The sequence below is a fragment of the Theropithecus gelada genome, chromosome X (assembly GCF_003255815.1).
Source record: "Theropithecus gelada isolate Dixy chromosome X, Tgel_1.0, whole genome shotgun sequence".
Classification (NCBI taxonomy): Eukaryota; Metazoa; Chordata; class Mammalia; order Primates; family Cercopithecidae; genus Theropithecus; species Theropithecus gelada.
Window position 1 is genome coordinate 100,710,372 of NC_037689.1, and position 12,525 is coordinate 100,722,896.

Consider the following 12,525-nt stretch of genomic DNA (forward strand, 5'->3'; position numbering starts at 1 on the left):
CGTAGATGGGATGAGTGCCCTTATAAAAGGGCTTGAGAGTGCAAGTTCATCTTTTTTTGCCCTTTCCGCTATGTGTGGACACAGCAAGGGTGCCATCAATGAAGCAAAGAGCAAGCCTTCACCCGACACCAAATCCACTGATGCCTTGATCTTGTACTTTCCAGCCTCCAGAACTCTGAGAAATAAATTTCTACTATTTATAAATTTCTCATTCTATGGCATTCTATTATAGCCACCCAAACAAAGATAGTAAATATATGTGAACTTGTTAATTTGCTATTCAATACTTTCAAGTATTTCTCAGTGAATCTCCCTAATAACAAAATATTAAACACTAAAAATGTATACTTAGAAAATAAAATCATTCTGTATTTTTCATTTATAAGATCCCCACACAATGACCTATAGATATCCAAGATATCCAAGGTAATTACACAATGCAAATAGACTGGTACTCGTTTTTCAGATGTGTATCTCTTTAGGTAATATGTGTATACATATAAACTATTTATTTACATATATATATATTTTTCTACATATTTATCCCGACATGCACAACTGCTGGGTAACGGATTTCCACACTGGATTTCCAAGGAATGAACCAGATCATGAAGTATTTCCTTCCTGATGTATCTGGCTAGTCTCAAATCAGCTCTGACCTCTCCTCTTAGCCCTGGCTAATGCCTCCTGTCCGAACACTGGCTTTCCATAGTTTTTATTTGACAATTCCCCCTCTTTTGGTAAGTGAGAGTGTGATAAAAATTTACGACATCAGTACTACTCTCAGTTGCCATCATTTTGGGTTTCTGGTCTCAACATGCCATTTATAGGTTACAGTGTCCTCCTCATTACTGAGACAGGATTTTTTCTTGACCTTGACCCCCTTCGTAGGGAGGAACTGGAGTGGCTCATTTCACTCAGCCTGCAGTCCATGGATGGCTGTTACAGCTCAGTGAAGGTTCAGGGTGACAGCCTCCTGCACCTGCCCTTTTTGACACCTGAATTCTTGTTCAGCATTCAGGAAAAATCTGTTCACATGAATGGACTGAAAAGTAGTGTGTGCAGAGGATTTTACTGGGTGATGGATGTGGCTCTCAGCGGAATGGGGAGTTGGAAAGGGAGTGGTGCAGGAAGAAGGTGATCTTTCCCTGAAGCCCAGCCATCTCCAGCCAGGCCCCCCTCCAAAGCTGCACCATCTAAAGTTACCCATGTCTATCTGTTGTCTCTGACGTTCAGCCACATGCATCCCTAATGTTCAGCAGCTTGTATCCCCAACCACTTGCATCAGCCACTTTTGCTGCTTTTTTTTCTTCTTTTTTTTTCTGTCAGCCGGTCTGCTTTTTATGGGCACAGAATAAGGGGCAGGGCGGGCCAGAAAGGCAGTCATTTGGGCAGAAAAATGGGGTCTGTTTTTACTTAGGGTCGATGTTCCAGGCTTTAGGGTCGAGGTTCCAGGCTTGAGGGTTGGTTTTAGCTGGAAGCCCAGCCATTCTGTATTATTACCACGGATTTCTTTGAGTTGTTGTTCCAGCTAGAGAGACACCATTTCATGTTTGACAGATAGCTGTAAGGAAACATTTAAAATTTTGTGTGGTCATGTGGTGCATATCTGCAATTCCAGCTACTCAGGAGGCTGGGGTGAGAGGATTACTTAAGTCCAGGAGTGTCAGACCAACCTGGGCAACCTCTGTCTCAGATCCCATCTCAATTAAAAAACAAACCAAAAAAAAAAAAAAAAAAAACTATTGTGTGGTAAATGTGTGTAAATGCTTCAATTTTTGTTTACAAAAGTATATTTTACCAAATTATTGTAAGCTATAGATAGCTTAAGAGAAGAAACAAAGGTTTTCTTAAATCTGGAAAAGAAAACATTATAAGAACTAGCAAAGTTTCTGGCCCGGCACGGTGGCTCACGCCTATAATCCCAGCACTTTGGAAGGCCGAGGTGGGCAGTGTCAGGCCTCTGAGCCCAAGTCAAGCCACTGCATCCCCTGTGACTTGCACGTATACGCCCAGATGGCCTGAAGTAACTGAAGAATCACAAAAGAAGTGAAAATGCCCTGCCCCACCTTAACTGATGACATTCCACCACAAAAGAAGTGAAAATGGCCGGTCCTTGCCTTAAGTGATGACATTACCTTGTGAAAGTCCTTTTCCTGGCTCATCCTGGCTCAAAAAGCTCCCCCACCGAGCACTTGGTGACCCCTACTCCTGCCCGCCAGAGAACAACCTCCCTTTGACTGTAATTTTCCTTTACCTACCCAAATCCTATAAAACGGCCCCACCCTTATCTCCCTTCGCTGATTCTCTTTTCAGACTCAGCCCGCCTGCACCCAGGTGATTAAAAAGCTTTATTGTTCACACAAAGCCTGTTTGGTGGTTTTTTCACATGGACGTGCATGACAGGCAGACCACCAGGTCAGGAGTTCAAGACCAGCCTGGCCAATATGGTGAAACCCAGTCTCTACTAAAAAAAGAAAAAAAAAAAATTAACTGGGCATGGTGGCACACACCTGTAGTCCCAACTACTCGGGAGGCTGAGGCAGAAGAATCGCTTGAACCCTGGAGGCAGAGGTTCCAGTGAGCCGAGATTGTGCCACTGCACTCCAGCTGGGGCACAGAACAAGACTGTTTCAAAAAAAAAAAGCTGGCCGGGGGTGGTGGCTCACGCCTGTAATCCCAACACTTTGGGAGGCCGAGGCAGGTGGATCACAAGGTCAGGAGTTCAAGACCAGCCTGGCCAAGATGGTGAAACTCTGTCTCTACTAAAAACACAAAAAAATTAGCTGGGCGTGGTGGCGGGCGCCTGTAATCCCAGCTACTCGGAGGCTGAGGCACAGAATTGCTTGAACCCGGGAGGCGGATGTTGCAGTGAGCTGAGATCATGCCACTGCGCTCCAGCTGGGTCACAGAGCAAGACTCCGTCTCAAAAAAAAAAAAAGAACTAGCAAAAGTTTGAAATAAAGAAACCTTAAAAACCCATAACTCTTTTTCATCAGTTCATTGTGTCTCATGTAATTCTTACTCTAATCTTGGTCATCAGTTTCACAAACTCTATTTTTTCATTAGAATTATGGAAATATAGTCTAATCATATGAACTCAAAGTTATTAAAAACCTGTACTGGTCAGAATTATTTTCCTTATTTCTATGAATCTCCTTGAAGTCATAACACTTTTGGATTATAATTGCTTGCGAGACGCTTTCAAAAAGGCATCAGAATAAAGCTATTAACTGTGGACATTAAATATGAAAATAGCCATTGTTAAAAACCTGATGAGAGTCTATTATAATAATGATGGAATTGACAAAAAGAATTTGGTTATTTCTGAAACAACATTGTGACTGATAGCATTTATACCAAGACATATCAGAGTTCCACGAATGTTATACGATTTCGGAACACATATTAATAATATATCCATGTAAATATAACTCAAAAGAAGAATAACCATCATTCCTTATTTAGACAGTGCTTCTCATATAAATGAGCATATCAGATAAGCTGACTTGGTGTAATATCTCTTTTACAACTACTTTCAGAAGTTCTAGGGCTTATCATAATATTCCAAAGTTACTTCAAGGTCAAAAATACTTAATTTTGATATTTGAGAAGTATGTCAACTATCAATGGTCTAGAATACTTGATCAAAATAGGATCACAGGTCCCTATGAAATAAAATGAAAATGACAAAAGATTTCATAAGCACAAAGCCCAAAAAATTATCTTGATTAAACACAGAATCTCTGTTCCCTAGGCCAGTTACCTAAAAGGTAAAGAAAAACCTCTCACAATTTCCTTTTAAAAACAGCTCAATGTTCTGAGAAAATCCAGTTATTCCAACACAGGGGTCCAAAACCTTACCTTCACCAGTGCATTTTTTTTTAATTAATCATCAATTTTTGGCAAAACTTTATATTATTTATAATTAGCTTCTAATTTTAAGCAACTTGATGACACATAAAATTTTTTTCATGAGATGTCTATTCCGTGAATTTTCTATAACTTGCAAAATTTACTTTCCTTTTCCCTATATCATTTTGACCACACAAAGTTCTCTTAAGCAAAAGAAAAAATTACTTTTTCCATCTTTCTTTACCAAAATTACATCTTCATACTTATAACTTTTTTTTTAAATCTCTTCTACTTACTGGTTCCTTCTCTGCCTTGTTTGTCTTTCCTTCTGTAAACCAAAAATAAAATTCTAAGTCCCCTCAAGCATCTGAATGGACTTTCTCCTCAGCCAGCATTCTTAAAATTGAACCTGAGAGACTGTTTTATGTCATGATATGAAGTGGGGGTTGAACGGGCCTCATTATATCTCTCCAACATTAACATCAACATAGGCTTTAAGTCTGGTAAGAAATATTTCACAACCTATACTCTCTGAAGCCTGCTAGCTAAAAGCTTCATCTGCATAGTAAAACTTTGGTCTCTACGACCTCTTGTCACAACCCAGACATTCCTTTCTATTGATCACAGGTCTTGAGACAACCTCAACGAATTGTCATCCAGAAAATGTTTAAATTTACCTTAAATTTACTGATAGCCTGGAAGCTCCCCCTTGGAATTGTCCCGCCTTTCTGGACCAAACCAATGTATTTCTTAAATGTATTTGATTGATGTTTCATGCCTCCCTAAAATGTATAAAACCAAGCTGCATCCCCACCTCCTTGGGCACATGTTCTCAGGACCTCCTGAGGGCTGTGTCAAGGGCCATGTTGCTCATATTTGGCTTAGAATAAATCCCTTTAAATATTTTACAGAGTTTGACTCTTTTTGTTGACACTTCCTAAATCTATATTTTGAAATATCCTTTTAAAAACCTCCAAATTAGATGAAATTTGCTCTTTTAACAAAAACATATTCTCATGTCTTTTTACAATTTCTCTTGCCAAAACACACCTTACTTTCCTTGTACATAAATTTTTTTATTTCCAGTAGTTTTAATTATATATATTAATTAAAATTTTAAATTCTTAGTAATCTTATTTTTTTTGTGAAAATGTAAGAAATAGGCAATTTGAACTGTGTCACATGCCAATATTTTATGAATATACTGAAGAGAATCAAAATATTTCACCCCAAAATATACTTCTTTGACATATTTTGAGATGGCTGCCCAGACAGCCAACTGAGGCAGGGAAATAGGGTCTGGAGGTAGGGAACATAAGGCTGATTCACGCTTTAGCCATGACAGGAAATAGCCTCTCCATAGGGCATAGGCCAAGTAAATGACTTTGTAACTTTACTTCATCCTCTCCATTTCTTTTTTCTTTTTTTTTTTTTTTTTTTGAGACAGAGTCTTGCTCTGTCGCCCAGGCTGGGGTGCAGTGGCCGGATCTCGGCTCACTGCAAGCTCCGCCTCCCGGGTTTACACCATTCTCCTGCCTCAGCCTCCCGAGTAGCTGGGACTACAGGCGCCCGCCACCTCGCCCGGCTAGTTTTTTGTATTTTTTAGTAGAGATGGGGTTTCACCGTGTTAGCCAGGATGGTCTCGATCTCCTGACCTCGTGATCCGCCAGTCTCGGCCTCCCAAAGTGCTGGGATTACAGGCTTGAGCCACTGCGCCCAGCCCATCCTCTCCATTTCATAGGGCATACCCCAAGTAACCAATGGAATCCTCTAGAGGATATTTAAACTCCCAAAAATTCTGTAATGGGTCCTTTAAGCTCCTGTGCTCAGGCCCGCTCCCACACCGTGGAGTATACTTTATAAAACCCTTCATTCCTTCTTTGCTTTGTTTGTGCGTTTTGTCCAATTCCTTGTTCATGACACCAAGAACCTGGACACCCTCCACCATTAACACAATGAGCAGAAGTAACCCCACAAAACTATTTTCTTGTAGGAGATTTGCATCTATAAAAAATCTGCATTGATGCAGCCAAAGTTTCTCTGAAGCCCTTCTTTGTCCAGATCTAGGAAAGGTTAACTAACTGAGAGTCTGACACCTTAAAGGTCTATACAAAATATTTACCATCTATTGTTTCTGATGGCTGCTACCTGTGATGTTTCATCTACATAACAAGACAACCTTTGCCAGCCATGCCTCCGCTTCTCTCCCTCCCATAATCCATCTTGCAGCTATAACCTGATTTACCACCATAACCTGTTTTTGGCTATGCTCCATGTCCCCATTCTTGCTGTAACCTCGAAATAGTATATAAGCTTCCATACTCCAATGGGGGGGAGGTTGGGAATCACTCGGTGATTCTCTTCAGGCAAGCCAATAAATGTGCGTGCCATTTCTCCTATTAATCTCCCTTTTGTGAGCTGATTTTTCAGCAAACCTTCACAGAGTGAAGGAGAGGTGTTCCTTTGGCCCCTACAATTTATTTCATAATTTCTAGAAGCATGTACTGTCTCACATAACAAATTTTTAAATGTTTACTAACAGACCCAAGTATATTTTGCTTCTCTATACCACATAAAAACAAGATGCCAAGGTATATAAATTTTACACATATGATTAGTAATTAATGTTTTAGTATTCTTATTTAGAAATCACCTGAACATTTAGTGACTATTTATTACTTAAGGATTTAAGTTACCAAAAAGATTTTTAAAACTATGAAGAGTTCATTTATAAACATTTGTGTCTAATTTACATATTTAATACCTTTCTTGTGATCTATAATGTTTATGTTCCTAAATCTCTCAAAATGGTGTCACTTATGACAAGTGACTCAGCTGATAGTGAAACTACTGAGCTCTGAGAGCGATAAGCATATGTATGGTGGAATGAGGTGATAAGATGACACTTGTTGTGGCCAGACACTGTTAGGGGTGGCGAATATTCAAGTTACTGACAGCTAATCCATACAGGTCTGCAACAACTGCAGTTCTTGCCTACTCAGAAGAAATAATTTGACTGAGGGGCACAAGGCAGAAGAAGAGACCGAGGCAAGTTTTACAGCAGGAGTATGTTTGTTAAAAAGCTCTAGAGCAGGAACGAAATAAAGGAAAGGACACTTGGAAGGGGCCTCAGTGGGCAACTTGAAGGACAAGTGCAGCATTTGACCTTTTGACTTGTATATGCTGGACTACTTTTGGTGTCTTACATCTCTTTCCCTTTATTCTTCCCTTAGGGTGGGCTACCCACATGTACAGTGCCCTCATTGCACTTGGGAGGTGAGCATGTGCAGTGTGTTTACTGCAGTTGTACACATGCTTAATGGAGGCTTTCTTCCCTTTTCCAGTGGAATACCCCCAGAAGGTCATACTCTGCCTTTTTGTCTCTTAATGTGCATGCCCAGGCTCACTTGACCAATACCTGAGATTTTATCGGAAGCTGCTGATTACCAATTTCAAGTGTTTTTATCTATTGAGAAATTGCCTCTCCCTGGCACCTGTGACCAATTACATTTTAATGTGACAACTGTTGGATCATCAGGAAATTGCCTCTCCCTGGTGCCTGTGACCAATTATCATTTTTAGAGAGGCAGTGTGACAACTGCCAAACCATCACCTGATGGTCACCTGACATTTCTGGTGCAGGGGTGGGGAGCCCTCTCCTGCCCCACTCATGCCTGGCTAGCTACCTACTGTAACAAGACCTGGCAAGAAAGTGAAGCCAAAAGGTAGCTGAAGATGATGGGTATGGATACTGGACACTTCTACAGAGGACCATAAAAACCACAAAGAAATGGACCATGACAGAGACACCTGCAGAAACTCTGCCTGTGAGAACTCGGAAGCCTCTTTTCCATCCATTGCAGTTACCGGAAGCACTGCTGAGAGAAAAAGAAGCACTCCCCCCACCCCATCCCAGTCAGTAGACTGGTCTCCTGAACTACTTGCTGTGTTCCTTCTCTCTGTCTATAACTGTCTGTGTCTGTTGAATATATTTGCAAGATTGGTGGTGTGTGAAAGCCTCGGAGTAAACCATGAATTTGTAGGAATTTAATTAGTCAGTGAGTCATTTTGAAACATTCCCCCCACCACTTTCATAAGAATTTGCACAACCAGGCTGATTTGACCTGACACAAGATCATGAAAATTCTATAAGACATTGAATAAAACTAACCACCATCTCCAGTTATTCTGTTAATCATTTTTACAGAATAAAAATGTTAGGCATTGGCTACTTAACCAAAAATCCGAAAGTTAAATACATGGGTATTTTTGCTGATCAGAAAACATAATTATTTCCAAACAGTCCTATTTACCAAAAATTTACTCAAGTCACATAAGCCAAAAGGCATTTGAGTTAGGTTCTATTTTTTAATAAAATATTTGATTCAAGCACTTTTTCTTTAAGTGAATCAGTCAGAGTCTCTTACACATTTTGGTTGAGAAATATTACATAAGCATAACACACATAGACGTGGAAAAAGAAGCAGATTTTATAGCTTTATTAAGATTCTTCATTTGCCAATTTTGAAATACCTTCTCCCCTTTAGACCATCAATCTTTCAATCACCCATTCCGTTGCCCTAAGCAATTGTTAGCCAGGCAACTCTACAATTTGCACTTCCAAAAAAAAAAAAAAAGATTACTTTCAGATAAAACAAGACAATTTACAATACTTAGAGCAATATAGAAACTTCGATTAATAGAAACCCTATTATTTGTCAAAACAAGAAAAGGCATAGGTAAAGCTCCAATTAAGACAAGATGGCTAGAAAAAGCACCTTAAACATAGGTAAGATTGTTATGTAAACTAACCCACTACCTTTCCCATCCTTAAAGTTTCTAGTGGTTTAGGTGCAGAAAGGGAGACAACCTTACTAATGGGGATTTCCTTTACAGATGTAAATTTCTTTTACAAAGAGTTTCAAAAGAGCCAACTAAATGTCATACAGTTGTATTTGATTTTATGTATAGTGTTAGAGATGGTCTCTCTCTGTCACCCAGGCTGGAGCGTATGGTCACCATCAAAGCTCACTGCAGCCTCAAACTCATGGGCTCAAGCAATCCTCCCACCTCAGCCTCCCAAGCAACCGGGACTACAGGTGCAGGCCACCAAGTGTGGCTAATTTTATTTTTGTAGGGAGGGGGGTCTCCCTATGTTGCCCAGGCTGGCCTTGAACTCCTGGCCTCAAGCGATCCTCCCACTTCAGCCTCCCAAAGCACTGGGATTATGGGTATGAGCCACAGAGCCCGATCAGTTGTAAAGATTTCATTTCATAGTCTTTTCAATTTAAATTTTTTGATTTTTTGTTAATTTGATTACTGACTTCAGGGAAGAGTCCTTTAATGAATAGGACAAAAAATAACTGGTAGAAACTTAACCTGAGCATTCCTTGGGGGCCTATAAATCCTGGTGTTAAATGAAGATTATTATCTGAGGGAGTGGGTAGCCTGTTTTCAGGGGCTTTCTTGGAAATCTTTGGGGGCACTCCCTTTTTCAATGTCCTAGTTGTTTGCACAAAATGGCAACAATACTTCGCAAACTGCTGTTTTAGGGGTCCCTTATTGGAGAAGTGCTCTGGGACAAGTCTAGAAGTCATTCTAGGTTGTTGGTTGCCATGGAGCTGAAACACTTTGGGAACGACTTTCAAAAGGTCATTTCAGTCTTTCTGGCTTTGCCTGGCCCATAAGTAGACTAGATGGGGCTTGTCAGGTCCTTGATACTGAAAGAGCAGGAGCACCATCATCTCGAACAAACACCGCCACTTTAAGTTCCAGCTCCCTTTCTAGCCTCATGCATTTCAAGGAAATCACTTCTCTTCTAACTTCAAGCAGCCGGAAAGAGCAGACAGTAAAATACAGATAAGACAGCTCTGGCACAGAGGGAGGTGGGAGGAAAGTCTCTTGGGTAACTGCCAAACTTCACCCTCATACAATGGGCCCCAGTAAAACAGTGGGCCTTAATAAGCACATTCCTTTCCCTTCGGGTACACTGAGATAGGGAAGCTAAAAGCAGACTCTGGGAGGTGGCGGGGGCCGCGGCGGGGGCGGCGGGGGGTGGGGAGGATATGCCTGCAGCTGCAGAAAGATATACGGGAACAGACACACAATTGTCCCTCCCAGATAAGCACAACAAAGAGACACAGAAGCAGTCCAAGCCTCTGATAAACTTTCCCACCCTGAATCCTTGAAAACTCTTTGTAAGAGAGTGTGCCTCTGACCTAACTTGGCCAGACGCCCTTCTCAGATTTGTTTTCTCTAAAATAAACTTTTTGTGTTTCCTCTTTTTTTAATTCTTACAGATACCATTCTCAAGAGAAGATTATTCTGCCGCTTTTACCCTTTTGGGTCTCCCCAGGTCCCACCAAATGTATTAGGTGGTAGTGTTATGCCCAGACTGTTTATTCCCTGAAGAAGACCACCAGAGTCCAGAGTCAAAGCTAAGCAGCAAGGATCTTTATTACAGGTTCGAACCTGGAACTCTCACTCGCTCGTGAAACGAGACGGGCAGGAGAGCTCCCCCACTGAGCTCCGAGCAGTATTATATAGTCTAAGAAAAGTGGGCATAGAATTATTATACAAATCAGATATATGATTGGCTAGTGTTTGAACAAGGCGATTTGGCTAACTATGATTGGTTCCCGCCATTTCTGATATTTCGGTTCAACCTTTGAGGCGGGAGAGCAGTTTTACACAAAGGCAGTTAATTATATTGCGTCAGGTTGCCCAACTGGTTTATGGCAGCAAGAGTTTATCTTACTTAAACACGTCTTGTGACCTTGCCTCAGAACTTACAAAATCTCTGGTACGTGCAGAAAAACAGGTACTCACAGAACTTACGAAATCTCTGGTATGTGCAAAGATTAGAGAGCAGAACAAAGGTTTTAGCAATAGGGTGTAGCGGGGGGGCGGGTACACACCTATCTTTGTGTCCTTTCAGTAGAGGTCAAGTATCACAGGGGATCATAAATTACAATTAAGGGCCGGGCGCGATGGCTTACACCTGTAATCCTAGCACTTTGGGAGGCCAAGGCAGGTTGATCACTTGAGGTCAGGAGTTGGAGACCAGCCTGACCAACATAGTGAAACCCCTTCTCTACTAAAAATACAAACATTAGCTGGGTGTGGTGGCACACACTACTCTGGAGGCTGAGGCACGAGAATCCCTTGAACCTGGAAGGCAGAGGCTGCAGTGAGCTGAGATAGTGCCACTACACTCCAGCCTGGGCACAGAGTGAGACTCTGTTTAAAAAAAAAAAGAAGTTACAATTAAGACTTTGAATTTTGTTTTGTCAGGCACAGTGGCTCATGCCTGTAATTCCAACGACCTCAGGTGGATTGCTTGAGCCCAAGAGTTTGAGGCTGCAGTGAGCTATGATCAGGCTATTGTACTCCAGCCTGCTGAGTGACTGAGCAAGACTTTGTCGCTAAGACTCCGGCCTGAATTCTTCAGAAAACTTTTGAAGATCTTCGGAATTTTTTTTTTTTTTTTTTTTTTTTTGAGAAGGAGTCTTGCTCTGTCGCCCAGGCTGGAGTGCAGTGGCGTGATCTCGGCTCACTGCAAGCTCCGTCTTCCTGGTTCATGCCATTCTCCTGCCTCAGCCTCCCCAGTAGCTGGTACTTCAGGCACCTGCCACCATGCTGGGCTAATTTTTTTGTATTTTCAGTAGAGACAGGGTTTCACTGTGTTAGCCAGGATGGTCTCAATCTCCTGACCTTGTGATCCACCCACCTCAGCCTCCCAAAATGCTAGGATTATAGGCTTGAGCCACCACGGCTGGCCAATTTTGGAAATTTTTAAACTATGGCCCTGGCCTCCATTTTTTGTCCAGAAAGTATAAGCAAATAGTGTACTATCTGCAGACTTTTGGAGTGTTTCTACCTCATAAGGAAATCGTTTAACTGCCTTTTTTTTTTTTTTTTTAATGAGACTGAGTTTTGCTCTTGTAGCCCAGGCTGAAGTGCAATAGCACGATCTCAGCTCACTACATCCTCCGCCTCCCAGGTTCAAGAGATTCTCCTGCCTCAGCCTCCAAAGTAGCTGGGATTACAGGTTTGTGCCACCATGCACAGCTAATTTTTGTATTTTTAGTAGAGACGGGGTTTCACCATGTTTGTCAGGCTAGTCTCGAACTCCTGACCTCAGATGATCCACCTGCCTCGGCCTCCCAAAGTGCTGGGATTACAGGCGTGAGGCACCGTGCCCAGCCTAACTTTCCTTTTTTAAAAACGAAATGCAATTCAGACACTGAATTGTTTAGTACACTGGGAATATTCCAGGTAACATAAGTTAAAGGGAAGCACTAAGAGTTAGGTAAGTTTTACAGTCCTTTATATGGGGGATATCTTGCATTTTCAGCCTTTTACTAGCTTTTCACAGTAAGTCTTTTAGAAAAGCTATTTTAGAGTCCTGTTGTCTACTCTAGCCTTCTATATGCCAATAGGAATTCCATTTTCTCTGCCTTCGAGAGGCTGAGAATTCAAGTACACTTTCTTAGATGATGTTCGACATAATGGCCATCGTAATACTAGATTATCTTTAGTAAAATTTTGTCACTTTTGTAAAAATTTGTTGCTTCTGGGGCCAGAAATCTTTTTTTCTTTTTTTAAATATTGACTCACTCTGTTGCCTAGACTGAAAGGCAGTGGTGCAATCACAGCTTACTGCAGCCT